The 25,927-nt window shown below is 38.6% G+C and overlaps 1 protein-coding gene across 8 annotated transcripts in view; it reads right to left on the reverse strand.

Moving 5' to 3' along the window:
- The window catches only part of kcnab2a (potassium voltage-gated channel subfamily A regulatory beta subunit 2a), a 175,405-nt gene that overhangs the window by 140,996 nt on the left and 8,482 nt on the right, over positions 1 to 25,927 (reverse strand). For 3 of the 8 annotated variants that reach the window (XM_069918617.1, XM_069918622.1, XM_069918620.1), the window contains exon 2: positions 151 to 206. The exons of 1 other annotated variant lie outside the window; for it this stretch is intronic. The gene's annotated coding sequence lies outside the window, so the exon portion shown is untranslated. Of the gene's footprint in view, positions 1 to 130; positions 207 to 5,538; positions 5,686 to 25,927 lie in introns of those variants that run through there. 4 more of the 8 variants (XM_069918618.1, XM_069918624.1, XM_069918623.1 and 1 more) reach the window with 3 other exon arrangements.

A 25,927-nucleotide genomic window follows, 5' to 3' on the forward strand; every position in this document is an offset into this window, starting at 1 on the left:
CTTTCATTTTCATACAAACTTTAGCAGTAGATCATAGTAAAGATCACAGCGCTGAAATTTAACAGTTATATAACAGTCAACTTTGAGTTCATTTCAATTTACATACAAAATCTGAAAAGATCATCCTTACGACAAAACGAAGGAAAATACCGTGAATGCTGGAAAATGGAGACAAAAAGTTGGATGTTTTCAACAGGTTTGGCAATCTGTGGGAAGAGAAATCAAAGTTACCTTTTCAGTTTAATGACTTTTCATCAGAACTGTTAAAAGTTGGAGTTTGATCATGTTTTAAACCAATACTGCAGCAGGAAAAATGAACAAAAAGCTGAAGGGGTGAGGGGGAAAGATGGAGTTGGCCAGGGAAATCAAAAGTAAGAAAATAGGTGAAAAATGAAGCAACGTTCACATTAAAAGAAGATGTCAAAAGGAAAAGCAAAGACAAAGTGCTGTTCCTTGTGATTTTGCCTTTTTTCTATCTATTCCATCCCCCTCCCCTCAACATTATTTGTCCATTTCATTCATAAAACCCTAACTTCCAAATTATCTCAAAACAACTCAGCACATCATACATGTAAGCAGTTCTTCCTATTTTTCATCTTCTCTTCCCACTGTCTGGAGCCCAAAAGCTGAGAGAAAAAGTGCAAGCACACCAGGTGACTATATTTTTTCAAATGGTTATTTTTGATTAATCAAGTTTAATTTTGAGAAAAGGTTCCCTCAATATTCAATGTTATTCGTGAATTATCAATACTTGGCAAGACTGTAGTCATAGTGACTCTGAAGAGCCTCTCTTTTACTTCTCTTTCTCCTATTGTTAGGGGATGGGGGGGTTGGCTCATGGCGGCACTTTGCCTTATGGCAGACAAAAGTTAAAAGTATATCATGAATGTTACATTATTAATGTATTATTACATGACAATAAAAGGAATCCTAAACCTTTATTAGACCAGTGACTGCATCCAATCCAGAAAACTATTTATATTGCTTGCAAATCTTTTCATCAAGGCAGCGTACTGTAGATACAATTCTATTCAAGGACATTACCAAGCAAGGCAGGTCTTTACAATAATCCAGCAGTCACCGTTACTGATCCCTGTTTCTGACTCCAAAGTTCTTATCAATTTGAATTTAAATTCTTCAGTTACTGCAGTGTTTAAAAGTTGGGTATCTTGCTCAATAGTCTGGCCCGCAGATGCCAAATTCTATTAACCCAATTTAATAATATTAAGAAGGTAGTGGACGTCAGGGTTTGACATGAAATGAATGTTACACACCCAAGACTAGTACACTGGGGCTGAACCCTACAGGTTTTATTCAACACTGACAAAGTTACACAATTTATAGGATGTTGAGAAATTCTTCCCAATTGATAAATGGGGCAAATTTGAAGGCTCTTGAGAGTTAACCTGATTTCACAGCCGCAGCTCTAACACACAACTGTGTCCAATCAATTTGCTTTTCTGGAAGATTTTTTTTTAAGTTGCTCAACACACAGCTAAATGGCTTACTAGTTCAATTTAAAAAATGCAGATAACATGTTTCCCTTTAACTATATTAGTCAAATTTATATGATGATTCTTTTGCTACATGTTATTGGCAATATTAAAGGGGTTCATAGATGCCTTTTTAAAATCACCTTGGTAAACGTATTAGAATGACGTAACTTTTTATTTGATAACAACCAGCACTGAAACTTCTCTTTTCCTGTTACCAACTGCATCATCTTTCTATAAATGTTATGATCCATCATATATAAGATTACAAATGAGAGAGAAACATTAGTATTTTTCACAATGTATCTGCAATGCAAATACTTTGTAGACGAGAAGAGTAGGAAAAAAATGTTGGGATTCTGCTTATTTGATTTTTCTTCTCTCCTATCATGAGCAGGTTGATAAAATTCTACCTTATCGAATCCAAAAACACAGAAAGGCTATTCATGCGGGTTTGCAAATTTTCCCCAGAGGTTCCATATTCTAGCAGCAATTCTATTCAGTATACCATTCTAGAGTGGTCTAGGAATGTGCAAAGCTCAAAACCCATGAATACATACAAGTACAACAATCACCTCGCACTTTATTAATCATTCACACATCTAAATTCAACAGCAGTGAGTTGGATTAAAAAAAAGAACAAACTTATTGTGACTAGGCTACTATTTCAGTTGCTTCTTGATTGGTTCTCTGTCACTTATGGACCCATCAAAAGAATGGATTCAAGAAATCAGTAAAATAATTATTGCTGTTTGAAATAAAGTGACTTGATGAGCCACTTACTCCTCTATCTGAATTGGAAAGTATGGCAAGAAGGACTCTTGATCATGTCATTGTGAGTCAACTTTCTGACAATTCTTTGATCAGAAAGACATGAATTAATGCAGTACTGAAAGTAGCAAATTTTGTGCAGCGGCTAGGAGATAATAATCCTGATTAAAGGCGATAATTGACTAAAATCGCTAACCTTAAATTTAAGATTAGTTATTTTAGCCAATGATCATCTTTAATCGGTATCTTATAACCGCTGCACAAAGATGAAAACAAAAATATAAATGGAAACGCGCCTTAGTGGAACAAAAAGAAATCTTCACCTCAGCCCCTCAGTCAGCTTGCTGGTTTTGTTCATTTACATGTTGGGGGGGGGGGGGGTGGCTGCATGCTGCAGACAGCAATGGGAAATGCAGAGCGATTCCAGCTGCATGGGAGATTATGAATAACGAATCCCGCATTGAGCCAGCCGCCATAAGTAAGTTTTGTTTTAAATGTATAAGTAAGTTTTAACAGGGTAGGGGAGGGGGTCAATTTCAGTGTAAGTGCAAAATGTGTAAACAAGTTTTAAGAGTGGAGGGGGGTGCAATTTCAGTGCTTGCCATAGGCGCTATGTTCCCTAGATATGCCACTAGTAATCACTGAATATATAGTGATCCTGTGAAAGCCAGCATCATTTTGTAAAGAATAATTAACACTATTTCAATCTTACTAAAACGGACCTCTTTTTGGGGGTGGAGTTGCCGCAGTTACACTTCCCCCTCATTGTGCATGCACCAGCCAGCACTACTTAGGACCGAACATGCTCCAGCTGGCACTATTTAGGGCCCCTTTAAAATAAGTGCTACAGGCCCCACAATACCTTAATTTGGCACTGCCCCACTCTATTATTTGACACGACTCATTAAGAGCTAACATCTTCACTATAGCTATTAAAGTGATGCTAAAATTCAGCCAAATTGTAGGCAACTATCTGAAAATTATTTAAATGTTTCAATCTGATCATTCATGTTTGCCTTTATTCAAGTCACCAGCTGCCAAAAGTGATGACTTTAAGTAATACCTGATTTAAACAGTTTGTAACTACAGTGTAATACAAATGTAACCCTTCCCCTATCAGAATTACTTGCTTTCCTACTGTTACAGTTGTTTTTTAAAATGCTTATATCAGCTACAAAACAAAATAAATCCATATGTTCTATTTCAGACAAGTAAATTTGATATTTTTAATCTGGCTAAGCAATTTTCAAAAAGGATCTACGAAGAACAAGGGAGTTTAAATTTACTAGGATTTACTGCAAAGAACACAATAGGCAAATACACAAAATTATCAGAATGCAATGTGACAGATTATAGATATGTTTTTTAGGAGGTAAATTGGGGCAGGTTTTTTAAGTGTAGGTCACATACAAACACTTCAAAACTGGTCTTATTTACAATACTGGAGCTCTGCTCATGCTAGACTGGCCGGCTTCAAGACCCTTTGCAAAAGCTTTGGAGAGTGCCCAAGAGATGTCACTAATGGATTGTTGTTTACAAAAAGGCAACAGATGAAAGAACTCATCAGAGCTGCAGGCTATCTGGAGTGGAACTTGCTATTCTAAGAGAGTCATGTGGTTTTGCAAGCAGAGAGAGTAAAACAGGCTTGTTCTCTTAGAGAGAGAATTCAGTTCCGCAGTTTTACAGTCAGAAGCAGCAGCTGGGACTGGAACAGGGCAAGCTGGAAAGCTTGTGGAAAAACCCCATTTGGAAGACAGGTTGTGACTGCTTCTTTCAGCCTGGTCAAAACCTTTGTGATTCATACAAGAGGAGAGGACTGGCTGCCTAATGTTTCACTTGAAAAAAGGAACTCTGAGGTGTCCTGAAAGAAAGAGGCTATCATCTGGAGAACCCTGATGGGGAAAGTTTCTTTGGCAAGACACTGAAGTGTCTGGTTACAAGGAATCAGGTGTGGATGTCCAACAAACAACAAGTCTCTCTCTGAAAACCAACAAGAACCTTCCTGAGCAGTAACTATTTACCTTTCAAGCACCAAAGCCTGGTGAACTTCATAAACATTAAATTCTGCGCACAGTATAAGAATTGCCTGCAACCAGTAAACTTCGAGGAACAAGAAGTGAGATAGGACTGTGAATCAAATAACTTTTCTGAACTTAGGGTTAGGGTTAGGGTTAGGGTTAGGGTTATACACATTACATACACGTGCGCTTAGAATTAGAAGGGCATTAAGTTAGCTAAGTTAATAGTAATAAGTTAAAGTTTGATCCTGTTTTCATGTTTAAAGATAATTAAAAGCAACTTTTGTTTAAGTAACCATTTGTCTTGGCGAATATCTATTGCTGCTGGGTTTTGGGGTCCTCTGGGCTCGAAACAGTAATGATTAAGTCAGCAACTTATTTTGTAACTGTACACTCCAAGTTCAGTATGTCTTGGACCAATGTTACTTTGTAGTAGCTCTGGTCTCTGCAGATAACTTTATGATATAAACATTACCAAGATATCAAGTATATTTTCGACACTATATGGTCAGCACATATTTAAAATTAAAACCACTTGTAAATATTAGCATCCAAGTAGTTGAAAATGTTAAACATCATAGAGGGATGGTGGTTGGAGAGGGAAGACAATGTGTTTGACTGGCTTGGAAAATGAAGTTAAATGGAATCACAATTGATCAGTTTGGTAACAATCAAAAATAAATCAATTAATGAAATCATGGTACATCTTTAATACTCAAGATTGAAGACTCTGCAGCACAAAAAGAAAAACAAGTGCATGCTTCTGGTACAACAGATTTTTAAAAAATGTTTAACAGACTAATCATAATGTTGTTAGACAATAATTTTACTGAACAACAGCAAAATAAAATAAAGGATCAAACCTGGTACCATAATTTTTTGCCAAATTATGCCGGCAAATGCTACCTCATGCAAATTAGTTAAATCAGATGAGATGATTTTCCATCTGTTTTCCTTCTTGGATATTGTAAATTATCAATAGATTATATTAATGGATCAAAATGTTCAGATCCAATTGGCAAGTAACAATGCAACAAAATGTGGTTACTGCATAGCGGAACATTCCTGGAATGATGACATTGCTTCTGCTAATATACATAAAGGTCTTGCTATGCAGTGAAGAAAAACATGCACTCCCTCAATAGAGCTCCTGCTGCATTGCATCTGTTACTCAGAACAATCTCAAAGCCAGTCTCACTAAAATATCTTCAATACCATTAGTTAAGGAAAATATACTCCTTACAAAAACATCCTACCTTTACTCCTTCGCAGTCCAATATATAGGTTGATTTCCCTGGGGAAGGCTTTCCTGCTGTCGGGGGAGGGGGGGGGGGGAAACGTCTGCAGTTCAGGAATGGAGAGGAGAAATAAAGACTGAAAATGAAACCAGGAGAGAGAAAGAAAAAGAACTCAAAAAATAGTCAAAGACGCACTACAAAAGGTGCAATGCACAGCTTCCTCTGCATATTTTAGCACAGTCAGCATTGAGGGAGGATCAACACAACTACTACACAGGTTCTACTGTGCAGGGGGTGTGTGGGAGCAGAGAGAAGTCAGCTGATACACAAGTTTCACTGGCCAAATAAAATCCATTTACCCTCAACGATTTTTTTTAAATGCTTTTACTGCAGTAAAACAATTTCCACTACATACAATTCTGACTCATCAAGATAATACCTGCAATAAGCAATATCTGTAATACTAATTTATTCTCTATGTTCCGATGTAGACAAACTTGTTTTTGAATAGATGCATTTTTTTAAAACATGGACATATCCTTTTCTCATTTGACATGCAAATGCATTAAAACGGACTCTCAACTGCAATAAAAACGATTGGTGCTTTGTGTAATATTTGATTGGAGCCATATATTGCTAAATTATTGTACATCAGCTTCTCCTCCTAGACAAACATTTAAGAAAATCACAGTGCCCACATATAAAGATAATTACCAATTATCTTTTCAGCTGACTTCAACAAGACAAAAAAATTCATCAGATTCTCAATATGATAGAGAATTCTTACAGCATGACAGCAAAAATACTGGGGACAAACCTGGTATCATACATTTTATTCCCAAATTATATAAATAACATGACTGAATACAAATTAACCCAATCAGATTTTGTGATTTTCTGTTTCTTTACCTAAATATTCTTCCAGTAAACATTCCTTAACTGATAATTCAGCATTTCATTTTAGCACAATCTTCAGATGCAATTGGCAAGTAACAATGGCACACAATAAAATGTCATCATTCCAGAAAAGTATGTTTCATTTGAGCAACCTGGAATCATGAAATTACTTGTGTACGTAATGTCGGAGTGGTCTGTCATCTACTTTACAGCACAAGATTTGTAGAGCCATTTTAAAACTTCAAGATGAAAATACTTCACTTGGCTACATTAACAAAACCTATTACCTCATCTCACCATCCCTGCTTCCACATCTGTGTTCCTGCAATGTACTCATTCCAATTGCCCAGTTTTCCACATTAATCACCTTTGTTCATACAATGCTTATATTTCTGATATCGTTTCTGTTCCTCAGGGTTCACTTCCACCATTGAATGTGGAGGAGGGAAGTCGGTTGGTTGCTGCATGACTAACAATTCTGTTCTCATCTTTTATCCTCCTCTCTCTGTGGGAGATTTCCCTGCTTCTCAAGCCACTATATCACACTCAAAGGATCATCATCTAAGACTTCCAAAAACACAAATATTTTTAGGGCAAAAAAATCTTCTATTCCGCTCCTCCTCTTTTATCATTCCAGAAGACCCATACCCTTCAGGGCACTTCTTGGATCAATCCAAGTGTCTTTCCAGTTTTCTCCCATTTTACCACAGTGATCCCATCTCCAATATTTTGAGATCCCAAATTCTTTTTCAAGATGAAGCATTCATTTACATGTACTTTCAATTTTGCTTTCAATAATTGGTCCTCATGAACACTAAAGAACTAAATGGCATTCCACAACAGCTTTTTAAGAAGATCTCCATTCTTTTCAAACATGTACCTAAGCATCCTGTTTTCTGACACAGTAATTCTGTGTCCCATCACCTTTTGGATTTCTACCTTGTTCTAATGAAGCATCTCATTTATGCCTCAGGCACAGAGTTTAACTATTTCCTTTTTTTATTTTGGTTCTGCAGTATCAATACAATTTTTCTTGTAATTTCAGATAATGATTCTACCTTCACTTCTTCCATGTAAAACACAATATGATGGAATTTGTTGATCATTTGTGCCCCAACCACTTTTTTTTTGCATCATCATGCCTTGTCATGCTTGCCTTCTCTCAATGTTTATTCTGTACTTACCTCCTCCCTTTTACTCCAACATACAATTTTATTTTTAACCTTACCAGAGCTCTGATGAACTCTTTGCACTCTTTCCTACTGATATTGCCTAACCAGAGAACTTCTAATACGTGCAGTAATTTACACGTAAAAACACAGAAATGCTGGAGGACTGTTTGTGAGAAATTACCATTTTCTTATTAAATATAACTCCATGACTTGAAGGTAGCAAAGGTGTGTTATGGGTATAGTAATCCAGAGATCCAAGTTCATATCTCAGCATAGCAGCTATGAGATTTAAATACAGATAATAAATGGAAATAAAAAGGAAGTCATGAGTAATAACAATCACAAAAGTACTCGACTGTCATAAAAACCCATTCTGTTTCACTTTCGTTCTTCAGCAGAGAGGCACTGTCGTCTTGCACGGTCTCGCCTCTGTGCAATTCCAGACCCTCCAATGAGGTAAACTCCTAAAAGTCATCTAAATGGCATAGTCGACCACTCAGTTCATGGGCATGTCTGGAGTTAACAGCATGTGGCACATGGTTGGAATAATGACGCTACACCTTAGTTTAGCTGCTCTGCAAGTTCACGTTGTAACCTCATCAGAAAAGTAGCTCAAAAATTGAATTTAAAAATCAAACGATTTATAGTTATTAACTGAATTATAGTTAAAATTAAATATTTTGAAACAACTTTCTTTAAAAAATTTATAAGCTAAACCAGACACTAATATAGTTCATTGTTAAGCCTTTGAGAAGTCCCAAAGGCTTATAAAATGTGTTTCCTGGAGCAGAAGATATCTCTTGTTCTGTTGGATAACAGAAGGTACAGAAGTTGGATAACCGATACCTTGAGGTCCAAGAACAGTTTCATTTCAACAGTTATCAGGGTTCTTCAATCTCCCCCTTTACACTAATCGTAGACTATTCCATGACAAAAGGACAGTCTGCACTATTGTAACACCACCTTTTTTCTGCACGGTGGTAACTGAATATTCACTGAATTAACTACCTATCTTTTCTATTTATCAATTTTTAAATTTAATCTATACAGTAAAAGTCCAAAGATCTGGCTGCCAGAAATCCAGACCACCTAAGAATCCAGACTTCTCGAAAATGCTTAAACTTTTATAATTTAGTGGGCTTTTGTGTGCGTGTGTGCATGCATGCGTAAGTAGCCCAGATGCAAAGAAGTTACGGAAATGAGAGAGTGCAGAGAAGGTTCACGAGAATGTTGATAGGATTTCAGGGTCTGAGTTACAGGGAAAGGTTGTGCAGACTGGGGCTTTTTTCTCTGGAGCGTAGAAGATTGAGAGGGGACTTGATAGAGGTGTTTAAGATTTTAAAAGGGACAGACAGAGTAAATGTGGATAGGCTTTTTCAATTAAGAAAGGGGGAAATTCAAACTAGAGGACATGGTTTAAGATTGAAGGGGGAAAATTATAAGGGGAACATGAGGGGAAATTTCTTTACGCAGAGGATGGTGGGGATGTGGAATGAGCTTCCGGCAGACGTGGTCGAGGCGGGATCATTGGTTACATTTAAGGAAAGATTGGATCGTTACATGGATAGGAGGGGACTAGAGGGGTATGGACCAGGTGCTGGTCAGTGGGACTAGGAGGGTGGGGATTTGTTACGGCATGGACTAGTAGGGCCGAACTGGCCTGTTCTGTGCTGTAAGTGGTTATATGGTTATATGGTTAACATTTATTTACTTTTTGTACTTTGTATTTTATAAATGTTTAATTAATAAACTATCAAAATTTATCTGTTCATCTTGTGACAGATTATAGATATGTTTTATGGGAGATAAATTGGGGCAGGTTTTTTAAGTGTAGGTCACATACAAACACTTCAAAACTGGTCTTATTTACAATACTGGAGCTCGGCTCATGCTAGACAGGCCGGCTTCAAGACCCTTTGCAAAAGCTTTGGAGAGTGCCCAAGAGATGTCACTAATGGATTGTTGTTTACAAAAAGGCAACAGATGAAAGAACTCATCGGAGCTTCAGGCTATCTGGAGTGGAACTTGCTGTTCTAAGAAGGTCATGTGGTTTTGCAAGCAGAGAGAGTAAAACAGTCTCTCTCTGTGAGAGAGATTAGTTCTGCAGTTTTATAGTCAGCAGCAGCAGCTGCGACTGGAACAGGACAATCTGGAAAGCTTGTGGAAAACCCCATTTGGAAGATGGGTTGTGACTGCTTCTTTCAGCCTGGTCAAAGCCTTTGTGGTTCATACAAGAGGAGAGGACTGGCTGCCTAATGTTTCTCTTGAAATAAGAAAAACAAAAACGAACCTGTGGTGACCTGAAAGAAAGAGGTTATCATCTAGATAACCCTGATGGGGAAAGGTTCTTTGGCAAGACACTGAAGTGTCTGGTTACAAGGAATCAGTTGTGGGTGTCCAGCGAACAACAAATCTCTCTCTAAAAACCAACAAGAACCTTCTTGAGCTGTTACCATTTACCTTTCAAGCACCAAAGCCTGGTGAACTTCATAAATGTAAAATTCTGTGCACAGTTTAAGAGTTGCCTGCAACCAGTAAACTTGGAGGAATGAGAAGTGAGATTGAACTGTGAATCAAAGAGCTTTTCTGAACTTATACACACATTACATACACGTGTGCTTAGAATTAGAAGGGGGTTAAGTTAGGTTAGTTAAGTTAATAGTGATAAGATAACGTTTGATCCCATTTTCATGTTTAAAGATTATTAAAAGCACAACTTTTGTTTACATAACCATTTGTCTTGGTGAAGATCTATTGCTGCTGGGTTTTGGGGTCCTCTGAGTTCGTAACAATCTCTTCTTTATTCTCTTCAAATTTGAATTTCAAAAGTACTGCCTGAGAATCCGGACTGACCCAATCCACAGACAGTATGGATTTTAGGACTTTTACTGCATTACTGCAGTTGTTTTTTTCCCCATGAAGTTCAGCTTCAGCAAGAAAGAATTTTGATGCACATGTAAAATATATATGACAATAAACTCATTATTATTAACCATTTTTCCCTCTTAAGACGATCAACTATAATTTTAAATACATATTACACAATCACCCTAAAATATACTTTAAATTCAAAAGCAGATGGAAATATTAAATTCATTGACAATCATTCTCACATATTAAAATTACTGATTTGGGTTCCTGGGATGATTGCAACTTAATTTCCCATTTTAAAAAGTCATTTGGAATGAATCCAAATTTGATTTTCATATTAATTTATACTTTTTCTGCTGTGCAAGCTAAAGAGAAGGTGTTGATTATCTCTGTAAAATTATTCAGCATACTATCTAGTCAAATTGGCAAAATTGGAAATTATTTTAGTCAATTTGTAGAAGTAAATAGGAAAAAATTACAATCAGATTTATAACTTTTGGAAATGCAAAAAGTGCAAATACTACATTATTAGCAAACTATGAGAAACTGGAGGAACTCAACAAGTCAGATAGCATCCATGGGCAGAAATAGTCGGTCAACATTTCAGGTCAGAACCCTGCATTGAGACGAAAGAAAGAGTGATATACATGAAGGGTGAAAGAAGTTGGGGCAGGCCCAAGAGGAGATAAGGCATTGGATCTCCTGTCTTTTGTGTGGGGTCTTATCAATTTCTTAATGACATTTGACATGTCCGTGAACTACTCTTTGCAGACGATGCGCTTTAGTTGCCCATTCAGAGCCAGCTCTTCAGCGCTTGACATCCTGTTTTGCGGAAACTGCCAAAATGTTTGGCCTGGAAGTCAGCCTGAAGAAAACTGAGGTCCTCCATCAGCCAGCTCCCCACCATGACTACCAGCCCCCCCACATCTCCATCGGGCACACAAAACTCAAAACGGTCAACCAGTTTACCTATCTCGGCTGCACCATTTCATCGGATGCAAGGATCGACAATGAGATAGACAACAGACTCGCCAAGGCAAATAGCGTCTTTGGAAGACTACACAAAAGAGTCTGGAAAAACAATCAACTGAAAAACCTCACAAAGATTAGCCGTTGTCATACCCACACTCCTGTTCGGCTCCGAATCATGGGTCCTCTACCGGCATCACCTACGGCTCCTAGAACACTTCCACCAGCGTTGTCTCCGCTCCATCCTCAACATTCATTGGAGCGACTTCATCCCTAACATCGAAGTACTCGAGATGGCAGAGACCGACAGCATCGAATCCACGCTGCTGAAGATCCAACTGCGCTGGGAGGGTCACATCTCCAGAATGGAGGACCATCGCCTTCCCAAGATCATGTTATATGGCGAGCTCTCCACTGGCCACCGTGACAGAGGTGCACCAAAGAAGAGGTACAAGGACTGCCTAAAGAAATCTCTTGGTGCCTGCCACATTGACCACCGACAGTGGGCTGATATCGCCTCAAACCGTGCATCTTGGCGCCTCACAGTTCGGCGGGCAGCAACCTCCTTTGAAGAAGACCGCAGAGCCCACCTCACTGACAAAAGACAAAGGAGGGAAAAACCCAACACCCAACCCCAACCAACCAATTTTCCCCTGCAACCGCTGCAACCGTGTCAGCCACAAACGAGCCTGCAGCTGACGTGGACATTACCCCTCCATAAATCTTCGTCCACGAAGCCAAGCCAAAGAAGGTTATATTTTTGAAGAAGGCTTTTATATTTTCTGCTTTCCAGTCTCCTGCTACCCCTTCTGTATACAGAATTATGGCTAACCATTCTGTGATTTAAACCTCAATCTATTTGAACAACTAGATTGCATCCCCATCTAGCAAGGCAACTTGACTGCTTAAAGCAGAGCCAAATCTTTCTAGAAAGACAGAAACTGCAGACATTGTCATTTATATTTCTTGTTAATTTTCACTTAATTCATTAATCTCTTCTGCTGGCAACACAGTAATTAACATGACAGGGACCAAATGAATAGCAACAAACATTACATGTGCAATACTCAGCAAGTTGGGTAGCAGTTGGAAGAGAAACAGGAGTTAATGTTTCCTCAATGTACGTGATCCAGTTATCTACAGTAAAAATCCTTTAAAGCTAAACCTTATCACCTGCACCATTTTAAGTGTCTTCTCAATAATAAATTATTCCAAACACGTCCATTTTCTGCTGGTGTCTATTCAGAATTAATTTTCCAATCATTTTTATTTCTGTCCTCAGTTCTATTTGCCTGGTCTCTTTGAAGAAATAATCTGAGATTACTTCATCGATGCACCCATAAATCTTAAACTGCTTTCTCATATCAGATTTCATTCCTTTTATTCCAGTTGTTGGTCCCTTTATCTTTAAGTTCTACACTAAAGCAAAAATATGCCAATTCACATTATTGGCACGAAAAGTAAATTAACAAATATAGTACTAAGAATAAAAATAGGATCTGGAAACATTCAATTGCAGAATTTTGTCTTAAATTTCAAATGTTCGTTCATTTCAAACTGCTCTGAGTCATCTGAACTGGGGTAGTTATTTGCTTGGAAGACAGATTTTGGTTGCCTGTTATACAATCTTAAGTCCCATATGAGAACTGTTTTCAAGCTGGTTTCAATTTATAGCTCTTAGCTGTTTATAAAGAAACCTTTCTGAGGGTTTGTGTCACCAGAGTGACAGTGTGGAAAAAGTGTGCATATCTGTAGCATTTTAAAATGTAGAATAAAATACCAATTAAAATGTTCTTAGTGTTAATTTTTATTCTTCAGTTTAAAAAGGACTGTGAAAAAGAGTTGTCAATACTTTACTTCCCCTTTAAAATGCATAATTTAAAAATGAACTAATAGTTGGTGAATTTTCAGTCAGATACAAAATTCATACAATAACCAGATTTTCCTTTAAACTACGGATGATCATAAATGAACAGAATGTCGTGAAATTAATAGATACAAATAATACTCACAAGACCTCAAATAGCTTTTGTGTCAAGAATTCAATAAACAGAATCATGTTTAAGAATTCATCTTTGAACTCTAAAAGTTAGCATAATTTGAAGGCTCTCAAACCATGTAACAATTACAGCACAGAAACAGGTCAATTCAGCCCTTCGAGTCCATGCCAAACACCTTGTCCCACCTAGTCACAATGACCTCACCCCCTCCCCTCCAAAAACCTTCCATTCCTCTTTCATTCATATACCTATCCAACTTTTCCCTAAATATTAAAATCAAGCCCGCATCTACCACTTTGGCCACAAGCTCATTTCACACTCTCACCACCCTCTGAGTGAAGAAACTCCCCCTCTTGTTTCCCCTCTACTTTTCACCCTTCACTCTCAATCCACGTCCTCTTGTTTAAATCTCCCCATCTTTCAATGGAAAAATGCCTGTCCACATTTTTTCTATCTGTCCCCCTCATATCAAATCACCCCTCTCCCAGCCTGTTTAACCTTTCCCTGTTAACTCAAACCCTAAAACTTCAGCAACATTCTTGTAAATCTTCTCTGCACTCTATTTTGTTCATGTCCTTCCTATAATTCGGTGACTAAAATTGCACACAATATTCCAAATTTGGCTTTACCAATGCTTTATTCAATTTTAACATGACATCCCAACTCCTGTACTTAATATTCTGATTTATGAAGGCCAACGTACCAAATGTTTTCTTCACTACCTTATCTACATGTGACTCCACTTTCAGGGAGTTATGTACCAGAATTCTTAAATCCCTTTGTTCTACTGCACTCCTCAATTGTCTATCATTTAACATAAATGACCTTTGGTGATTAGTCCGACCAAAATCTAGCACTTCACACTTAATCAGTATTTAACTCCATCTGCTGTCTTTCAGCCAACTCTTCTAACTGTCCTATATCCCACTGCAAGCTTTGAAAACCTTCCTAACAGATTTATCTGTTAAGGCAGAACAGTTACCGTAGTAGTTAGCGCAATGCTGTTACAGTGCCAGCAATTGGGACTGGGGTGCGAATCCCATACAGACTCTAAGGAGTTTGTACGTTCTCCCCAGAGGCTCCCATTTCCTCTCAAAACGTACGGGGGGGGGGGTTGTAGGTCAATTGGGTGACGTGGGCTCGTAGGCCGAAAGGGACTGTTACCATGCTGTATGCCTCATTTTTTTAAGTGCATTTAACTAAAATAAAATCATTCAAAGAGTATAATTTATAATAGTTCATCATAAGAAAAATAATTAAATAGTCATTCCTACTTGTTCAGAAAGGCAAATGGTATATTTTCACAACCACAAAACCTTCTGGGACCTTCTGCAAAAATCAATTTTATCTTCAGGTCTAACTAGTGACATAAGTCAGGCCTATCTGATCATGTGGCATATAAAGGCTTCACCTTCATCCAACAGCAACACACAAGTGTCTACTTCTGGAATCTAAAGATCAGGATTAGATTGATAAATCATAAATTACTTTGTGAGTTTGGGGATTCAGAGGCCAATTGCTGCATATCAACCATTGTTATTTCAATCAGTAAGTGTCCACTTTCTTGATTTATTGGACTCAATACCATTTATTCTGGTGAATTCAACATTCATCTGCTAAACAATAATGTCATTAATATGTTTAAACTTACTTATATTGATTAGACTGATAACTGACTAATCATTTAATCACATTTGTCCATGAAAATTGGTTGTCCCTTTGTGCTCATGTATCAAACTGAATGTTGTTTACAAAAGTTCAAAAGAAACTGTCTCTCATTTGTTTAATTCTCCAATAAATATTAAGCTTTGCTTAATGACAACACTCTTGGTTCTCAGCAAGATTATTATTAGTCGATATCCAGTTTCAAAAATTTTGTCACATGAGTGAGAATGACATCTCATTATTAAGTGTCAAGACTTGGAGGATTCTTGTCTCAACTGTGTCTGAAAATACATCTTCCACTGTGTCCATCTGCATGGAGGGCCATGGTGAGAGGCTTACACATTATGAATGCAACCTTTAGATTAATGGATACCCAAGTACTGACTGTTCAGCACCACTAGGCTCATTGCTGCTGAAGGGACATCAATAGAATGATCACATCAGTGAGCCTAGTAGAAATGCTGACTAAAGGAAGTTCATTTCTAACAAGTTAGAAAGACTCCCCCCAAGGATGCATCACATAGACTGCTTTCAGTCATAATGGTCATGTCTAGTTTACATGGGTCAATTTGCAGACCATTGGGTGCATTCATTAGCTCTAAAATCCAGGATGTTGGAGAGCAGCTCATTTTTATGCTTTTTTTGGCTATGGCCTCCCCAGGAATCTGCTCTAAGTTATGAGTCACCTTCCCTCTGAAGCAGTCAAGTTTTAGCTTCTTCCGTACTTCTTTCCTACGGACTACATCCAAAACAAAAATTATTCGTTATATGAGATGAAAAGTAAACAAGGCTTTTACTTAAATGTGAGAATAGCTGTTCTAGAGAATCTCATTAACATTTATTTGAGCAGCCTTTCTTAAACTCCACTGAAGCCACAGAGTTGCATCATTCAAGTGCTGCAGGAGGGGAAAAAAAACAAAGGTTTGCGGTTGTCCATGGTTGTTTCAGACATTATTAGATCAGAGCTTTCAGTTGTGGGGACAGTGTTGAGGCCACTTATTTTTACCTTGTATGTTAGTGATTTGGATTGCGGAGTTAATGGTTTTGTGGCTAAATTTGTAGATGATACAAAGATAGGTGAAGGGGCAGGTAGTGAGGAGGAAATGGAGGGGCTGCAAAGACTTAGATTAGGAGAACGGGCGAAGAAGTGGCAAATGAAATACAATGTTGGAAAGTGAACTGTCAAGCACTTCAGTAGAAGGAATCAAAGGGCAAACTATTACTTGGGTGGGAAAAAAAAATGAAAAATTCAGACTTGGGAATCCTTGTGTAGGATACCCTAAAGGTTAACCTCCAGGTTGAGTTTGTGGTGAAGAAGGTGAATGCATCTTTGGCATTCCTATCTAGATACAAAAGTAGAGATGTGATATTGAGGCTTTGTAAGGCACAGGTGAGGCTTCACTTGGAGTAGGGTATAGTTTGGGCTCCTTGTTTAAGAAAGGAGGTGCTGGCATTGGAGGTTCAGAGAAATTTCACAAGAATTATTCCTGGAATGAAGGTATTAGCAATATGAGGAAACTTTAATAGTTCTTCGACTGTACTCCTTGCAATTCAAAAGAATGAGGGGGACTTCCGAGAAGCATTTCAAATGTTGAAAGGCCTGGATAGAGTAGATGTGGCAAAGATGTTATGGTAGGGGAGTCAACGACACAGGGGAACAATAGGATTGAAGTGTGCCAATTAAAACAGATGCGGAGGTATTTCTTTAGCCAGAGTGGTGAATCTCGAGAATTTGCTACCATGACCATCTGAAGAAGCCAGGTTGTTGGGTGTATTTAAGGCAGAGATTGATAGATATCTGAACAGTCATGGTATCAAAGGTTATAGGGAACAGGCAGGGAAATAAGGCTGAGTGGGAGAATAGAATAGCTTATGATGGAATGACAGACCAGACTCGATGGGCAGAATGGCCTACTTCTGCTCCTACATCTTGTGGTCTTTACCATTTCTTCTCAATTAATTGAAGAAACAAACAGTTGGCCAAAGCATTGTCAAGGTGCTCAATTATAAACATTAATACCCAGCAGGCTATTTAATCATTTGGTAACATTAAAATCTTCAACATTTACTTGCAACTCATGTTATGATAAACCAGAGAATGAGAAAGATGAAGAACCCAAATTGATTCTACCAATCAAAAACTGATGGAAATACTGTGAATCAGGCAGCATCTGCACAGAGAGAAACAGAATGAACCACTGACTCTTACTCCCCACAGACTGCCAAATCTGCTCCAGCAATTTCTATTTGCTTTCACATTTACTGCATCTGCAGATTTTATTCTGCTTCAATTATTTATTATTTTTTTCCATGAATGATGGCTGCTGCACCCACTTACACCATTTTATCACTGTCAACACTTTCATGCCAGCATTTATTACATTTTCTTGGTTGTCCTTGAAATATAATGCACCTTCCTGAATGGTTTCACTTTAAAGGGTTAGCTCACTTAAAAAAAAAGATAGGCTTTTAAGATAAGCCAATCATCTCATGGCTATTTTAATTAATAGAGTTCAAATAACTATCCATGATCCATATAACCATTTACGGAGCGGAAACAGGCCTTTCGAATCCGCACCGGGTCACTGATTTTGTGCGCCCTCTTTCAGGCATTGGTCCCGGGAGATCTTCATTCAATAACGATGGGCGAATTCAATGCAGGTGGAATCGGTCATAGAAATGTTTGTGAAATGTGCAGTTCAATACTTCTGGGCACATTCAATGCAGGGTCAATCTGTTTTGCGAGTAACTGCGGAGTGAGGATTCAAATCCATTTTGTGAGCTAATCCATGCACCTTGTTTATTTGGCCTGTGACATAACCATGACTCCACCTTGGATGAAATTTTAAACATAAATCAGAGATGTGTTTTAGGTGAGGGTTAGAAACTGGTATCTTCCCATCTTAAAATTGATTGTTGGAAGAGGGAGATGAAAAATTGTATTCCCTTAGAAAAGGTGACTTATAATATTTGAAATCTTAATAATTGAACCATATCATGTTGGTTTAATTCTACTATTTTTTTAAATATCCTGTCTATCCTTTTTGGGAGGGTGGAGCGGAAGCATAGTTATTACAGTAGCTTTGCACATATATCTGCATTCTTTTTTCTTTACATTTTTTCTCTCTTTTCACCTTTATGTACAGGTGCAGCCATTTATGTTTTCATTCTATTTTGATAATTGTAACTATCATTTGGATACAATTCTATATTATATTGTGCTGTATACAAACCATAAATAATATATTTTTTTTAATTGGTACCTTTATACGCTCCAGTTAGACCTGCATGAAGGTTGGAATTATCTAACATATTAACTAGGATTACAGGAACAGACTTCCCGCTGGATCCAGAGCTGTACTTATTAGGAAACCTAGAGGACGTGGGCAGAACATTAACTAAATTCCAAAGTAAATTTGTAGATATTGCCCCGTCAGTAGCCAAAAAATGCATTGCAATCACGTGGAAGTCCGACTCCCCATTGTGATAGTACAGATCTATCACCAATGTACACAGTGTATATAGTTACTCTATCTAGACTGTGCTTATAGCGATTGGCTGAGAGCTAAGCCACACCTAATGTCTGGGCCTTAAAGGGTTGTGTCCCGAGCCAGGTCGGATCATTCCGGACTGGTCGGCCACCTGTGAAGAGCTCCTGTCTTTTGCTAATAAAAGCCTTGGTTTGGATCAACAAGTCTTTGGTTCTTTCGACGAGCTCTACACCCACTCATCACTTGATGGACCATGGAGATGCACCAATGCATGCCCATGGAGAAAATAACATAATTTAAGAAATTAATATGATACTTTTGCCAAAATATGACAACGTTATCTAGATCACTTTGGTGCACAGTTATAATAGCAGCCCACAGTTCTAAAAAACTAACAAAATACATAAAGACAACAGTAATGAAGAACCTCAAGGAGTGGAAGTAGATTAGAAAGTCTGGCCGGGTGCTGAATTTTTCTTTTCCTTTTTAACCATTTTTCTGTTTGTCACTTTAATTGTTTTAGTTGTTTCATTTTCAAAGTTTTGGGGGGGAAGGGAAGGAAATTGTAAGTATACTGACTTAGTGTTGTATCTGAAAAGTGAATTATACTAAAAAAAAGTGTAAATACGTGAAAAAGAATTGTTTTTTCAGATGTGATACTATGTTTGGATAAATTGAAAAGATTTTTTTTTAAATTTTAAATGAAAATTTTATGCTCCATTTCACTCAGTAACACATGGAATACATTTTCTCGCTCAGCCTTTGGTTAGATATTTTTAAATCTTGAAAAAAAAAATCTTGTGTAATTTCCTCCATCAGCCATTCAATATTGCATGGGTTACATCATCCTAACAGGCACTTATGTCTATTATCATTTTTGGCTGCCTTCCAGATTTCATTGCTGCTCAACTCTGAAATGTCTTGTCTCATAATGCGCTGCAGGAAGTAATACCACCTGGTCCGAAGGTTATAACATGAAGTGGTGCTTGGGAACAAATATTTCACCAGAACATTGTCAGTCACATTCTCAATATTAACCAGATCTCAGGGGCCTGTCAATGTTGAGCAAGGCCCTTCACAAAATAATATTGCTCAATTAAAGTGGAGAGAAACAATATCGAACAGAAACAGCAATGCCATCAGGCAAGCTTTTTTGGTTGATTGTCATATTATTGGAAGATTGCCAAGTGGTTCTTTTTAAAAATAAACCTTAGTTTCTCAATGTGGTAGATTAAGAGATGCTTAATCTACACAAGAGCAACTTGTCCATGAACTACTCCTTGCAGACGATGCCGCTTTAGTTGCCCATTCAGAGCCAGCTCTTCAGCGCATGACATCCTGTTTTGCGGAAACTGCCAAAATGTTTGGCCTGGAAGTCAGCCTGAAGAAAACTGAGGTCCTACATCAGCCAGCTCCCCACCATGACCACCAGCCCCCCAACATCTCCATCGGGCACACAGAACTCAAAACGGTCAACCAGTTTACCTACCTCGGCTGCACCATTTCATCTGATGCAAAGATCGACAACGATATAGACAACAGACTCGCCAAGGCAAATAGCACCTTTGGAAGACAACACAAAAGAGTCTGGAAAAACAATCACCTGAAGAAACACACAAAGATCAGCGTGTCAGCGTGTACAGAGCCGTTGTCATACCCACGCTCCTGTTCGGCTCCGAATCATGGGTCCTCTACCAGCATCACTTACGGCTCCTAGAATGCTTCCATCAGCGCTGTCTCCATTCCATCCTCAACATTCATTGGAATGACTTCATCACCAACATCGAAGTACTCAAGCTGGCAGAGTCCGCAAGCATTGAATCCACGCTGCTGAAGACGCAACTGCGCTGGGTGGGTCACGTCTCCAGAATGGAGGACCATCGCCTTCCCAAGATCGTGTTATATGGCGAGCTCTCCATTGGCCACCGAGACAGAGGTGCACCAAAGAAGAGGTACAAGGACTACTTAAAGAAATCTCTTGGTGCCTGCCCCATTGACCACCCCCAGTGAGCTGATATCGCCTCCAACCGTGCATCTTGGCGCCTCACAGTTCGGCGGGCTGCAACCTCCTTTGAAGAAGACCGTAGAGCCCACCTCACTGACAAAAGACAAAGGAGGAAAAACCCAACCCCAACCAACCAATTTTCCATTGCAACCACTGCAACCGTGCCTGCCTGTCCCGCATCGGACTTGTCAGTCACCAACGAGCCTGCAGCAGACGTGGACATACCCCTCCATAAATCTTCGTCCGCGAAGCCAAGCCAAAGAAGAAGAAAGAATTCTATAGTTACCCTCATTGCAAGCTTCAGCCTTCTTCTCTTACATTTAGAAGAAAATGCTTGGAGATCATCCTCTTCCAAATGTCCTATCTTACCCATGTAGTGTCTGCTTAAGGAAGGACTTTCTTATTTAATGACTCTTTTCTGCTCGTTAGGCAAAACTTCTTGCTATGTCCCCTGCAAGAGTTACCATGCAGGTTTACAAATTTATTGAAATATTCACATTCTTTCAAGACTTGCTAAAACAATTTTATTTCTTCCTGTATTAAACACAGGGGCACATAATGTTTAGTGTCAGAGCTCTACAGCATTGAAATAGATGCTTCAGCCCTACTCATCCATGCTGAGAATGATGCCTATTCAAGCTAATCCCATTTGCCTGGCATTTAGTTCATAACTCCCTACTCCCTTCCTTTCTAAGCTTATGTCCAAATGCCTTTTAAACAATGTAATTGTATCTGTCTCTCGGACCTCTTCTGGCAGATGGTTCCACGGATCTGTCTTCTGTGCGAAAAAACGTGCTCTTCAGATAGGCTTACCCAGTTCTCCATTCTCTCCATAACATCTCTGACTTCTGTAACACATTTCACATGGTGTTTCCCTTAATATACTTCTACGATAAGAGTGTATCTACTGTATCCAGTTCATAAGTTTTCAGAGCAAGTATTGTGAATCAAGAATGAATTATGTCAAGTAGATACATTCTGGATTTCAAGGCGCCCATGTCATGACAGGGCAACTATCAATCTAACTGGTAGCTATCTTGCTGACACAGCAACATCTGTAATTTTAATGATCACTTATGGAATGTAAAACAGTACCACATGTGACAGGCCTTTCAGTCCACAATGATGAGCAGACCCATATAAACTACACGATCAATCTAACTCTTCCCTCCCTCAAAGTTAATAACTCTCCATTTTGCTTGCATCCATGTGCCTATCCAAGTCTTTTAAACTTCCCTATCAGCCTCCACCACCATCCCTTGCAATGCGTTCCAGGCAACCCACCACCTCGAAGATATCCCCTAAACTTTCAACCATTCACTTTAAATCAATGTCCTCTAGTATTAACCACTGCAGACTGTTCAGTCTATGTCTCTCATGATCTTATATACTTCCATCAAATTCTCTCATCCTCTCTCACTCCAAATGCACCTGTCTATTGTGGAAGTTTGTCAAACAGATTTTGAAAACTCCCTCTACCAGCCCTGCTTGTTACACCCTCAAAAATAAATTTATCAAATAGAACTGACATTTCATAAAACCAGGTGAACTTTCTATAACAAGTTACTTCTTCCATAATCTAACAAATCTATAGTTGCCAATATATATTATTTTGAAAATTTAGACACATAGCACAGTAACAGGCTATTTTGCCCACAAGTTTATGCCGTACAATTTACACCCCATTAACCTACTCCCCCAGTACATTTTGAATGGTGGGAGGAAACCTGAGCTCCCAGAGAAAACCCACATAGACACAAGGAGAACACAGAAACTCCTTACAGACAGCACAGGATTCAACCCCAGTCTAGTCCCAATTCCTGGCGCTGTAGAAGCATTGCGCAAAACGCTACGCCAACCGTGCTGCCTTAAGGTTTCTCCTCCTCCCTTCTTGAACAAGGGAGTCACATATCCAGTTTTCCAGTCTGCTGTTCCCTTCTTGGAAATAAGTGAATTTTTAAAAGCTTCAACTAATGGCTTCACTCTCTATGCAGCCCCTCTTAAAACTCTCAGATGCAGGCCACTAGCCTTTATCCCATGAGTTTTTCCAAAATCTTGTCCTTTAGGACAGAGATGTACAGAGGAATCTTGGGGTATAAAGCCCTAGCCCCATTGGATAGGATGGTAAAAGTGTATGGCATGTGGGTCTTCATTTGTCAAGGCATTGAATAAAGAACTGAGCAAGTCATATTTCAGTTGCATAAATCTTTGGTTAGGCCATATTTGGAGTAATATGAGCAGTTGTGGTTTCCACAATATAGGAAGGGTGTGGAGGATTTTCAGAAGGTGCAGACAAATCAGATTAATTCGATTGATGTTATCAGCATGAGCATGCACATGGTGGGCTAAAGGGCCTGCTCTTGTGCTGTTTTATGTTCTAAAAGTGGCTTGCTTTGTAATGCTTTCATAATCTCCTATGTAACTCTCATCGTTTTGTCCATTTTTGCATATTTTCATCTCCCACTCACCAAAATCTATGGGAAATTTTGTTTTCTTTAATCTTTCTCTTTTAATTTCATGTTGTTGCTTATCTACCTAGCAATCATTGACCTTTTTTTAGGTGGAGCTATTTCAAACCAAACCTATTCATCTATAGTCTCTTTGCCCAAGAAAACCCTTCAATATTTCTATTTTCAAAACATTTATTGACATTTTTATTATGGCCACTTTTAGATAAACAGTTAAATATCATAGCTTGATATTCATTACAAAATCTCAGTGAGGGACATCTTGTTGCATAAAGTTACTTTGAATACACTCAAATCATAATTTTAAAACACTAGTTTTATAATTATTAGTTTGCTATTAGAAACATATGAAGCAGAAGCAAAAGCAGCCATTCAGCCCTCCCAACCTGTTCTGCCATTAATTCTCAGCACCACTTTCACATACCAAACATACACCTTTTGATTTATAACCCTCTGGGTGAAGAAACATCTGCATATGTCCTGAATAGCCAATCCCCATTTTGGGAAAGAGCCCCTGGTTCTAGACAGCATAGCCAGGGAAAACATCAACTTCACATCAGCATTTTACCCTCTGGACTGTACACTCTACAATACGGCATCTCAAAGGGTTTTGGAAAGTCTAATACTCTATATCAACTGGTTCATTCTCATATGTAATGCTGGTTGCAACTAAAAAAGATCCCAATATAGAAAATAAAATTTCCCTTTCATAAGTCTATTTTCATGCATTCTTTACCCTATTATTACATTCCAGGAGCCCTATTACCACTCCTTAATTATAGCTTGCAATCTACCAGTTAAAATCCCCCATTAAAACCATAGGTCACTGAGTCATAGCACAGAACAAGCTCTTTGGCCCAACTCATCTATTATTTATATCAATAAATGCAATCTTTTACATTACTGGTGAAGCAATACCATTAGTACCTAAAGACAGTAAAATTTAAACTCATCTGGAAGATATAAAACATGAATTGTATTAACTATATTAGATCTACAGAATATACATCTCTAGCAATAAACAAGACTCTCTGGGGATTGAATGGGGTAGAACGTGTGCAAAAAGGTGTTTATCAGGAATAGAATGGAGGTGTAGTAAGGGCGAAAAAAACAAGACAGTTCAGACAGTTGGCCATTGGTGTTTGAGGAAAAAGAGTGGTCAAGTCAATAATCATTGATGTTTTACCATTAAAATATGCAGGTACATTTGGTAAACTGGCTCAGACAGTAGAAATATCTACATTATATACTGTATTTAATTACAGTACAATCACTGGTACCCAGCACCTATGGTGATTGGACGATGTCAATAAGTGTATTTTCCAGTTGCATGTTCCATGGTTGATGCCTGTTGAGGCCAAACTAACAGTGAGGCGCACCGATTTTCAACTTCCATATTTTTTTACTATTTATTTTCCTCAGATTTTTTTGCAGTTGCTTGAATTCTGGATAACAGGAGTTTTACTGTACTTTTAAGGACTTGATATAAATGTAATTTCCACAAATAACAAAGAATATTATGATCATGGATGTCAGACAAAGACATTTTTGGAGATTTATAGAACTGAAGGAAACTACAGATTCAGGAAAAGCTATAGCTTTGGAAAGATTCGAAAAAACCAAAGTGGTGTTGAACTCGTATCCAATTTTGTTCAGTCACAGATGAATGAGCTTTGGCACAGGATTGGAGAGAATTTTGTGCAAGTTTCTAAACAGAATAATGCCATAGCTCTAAGTTTGAATGAAGGTTTCAATAGCAAATAAGGAAATTAGATTACTAATACAGGGAGGATAAAGGAAACTGACAGATTTGAAAAAGTAAGTTGAAAATTTTATAATCAAAACATGGCCAACAGGAAGACATAAGCCCTTGTCCTAGGAATTAGCAGGGAATTAATCAGTTAAGGGTCCAGTGGAAAAGGAAAACAAGCAGCACACTTGTGTCAAATCGTGTCAGGGATTGACAGCCTCTACCTCTACTCATGTCCCTGGCATCTACTGACGCTGGCATGCTGATTAAACCAGTGGAAAAAGAACAACTTCCATCCATTCCATTCAAAGGTAAACTATCTGCTCCCCAGGGATGAGTGTTTTCAGTGGAAAGGCAGTTAGTGTTCCTATAGCAACTTCCTTCCTATTGACTTATATATAGTCGCTTGGAGGTTGAGACGCATTTTCAATCATAGTACAAGTTCGGTTGTTTTTAAATCCTTTATCGTTAACATGCAAAACTTGTAATCTTCTTTTATTCCTGATATTCCATTTCGTAGATTCTTAACAACAAAACATTCATATAAAAGCTAATGAGGCCTAAACAATGTTCAAATGATACTTAACAATTCTGAAAGCGTGGTGAAACGGTCAACGGAAATTGTCGTCCCCTAACTTACCCTCCTTCTGGTTTCCAACAGCTGTTGCTGGCTGTCGAACCTTATTTTAAGTGTGCCCTTAACTCTGGGTGTGGTGCGCTGGCCCTGGCTCAAACCGCTGTGCTGCCAAGGCTGAGTCGAGTGCGCGTGCAGACAGGCCGCCACCACCGCCACCGGGGCCAAGCCAACCACACATATGCCACCCTGCTCCACGGAGCATATGTACTAGATGACACACTGGCTAAGCCAACTGCACATGTGCCACCTTGCTCCACCCCTATAGATGGTGCCGACCCTCAAGCATGAGCCATAGGGAAGAGGTCTATGGACCCCGGTGGATACTGCCGATGCCCGTGACCCCAACAGGTAGGGACCGAGCCTATGGCTCTTACATTCCCAGTTAAAAGTGGCCCAATGACTACCTATCCCAGAACACTGCACGGCTAATTAACTCGGATGCTAGCAGAAAAAGGCCTATATTAACACCTACTTTCAAAATA

This window comes from Narcine bancroftii, chromosome 2 (genome assembly GCF_036971445.1).
Source record: "Narcine bancroftii isolate sNarBan1 chromosome 2, sNarBan1.hap1, whole genome shotgun sequence".
Classification (NCBI taxonomy): domain Eukaryota; kingdom Metazoa; phylum Chordata; class Chondrichthyes; order Torpediniformes; family Narcinidae; genus Narcine; species Narcine bancroftii.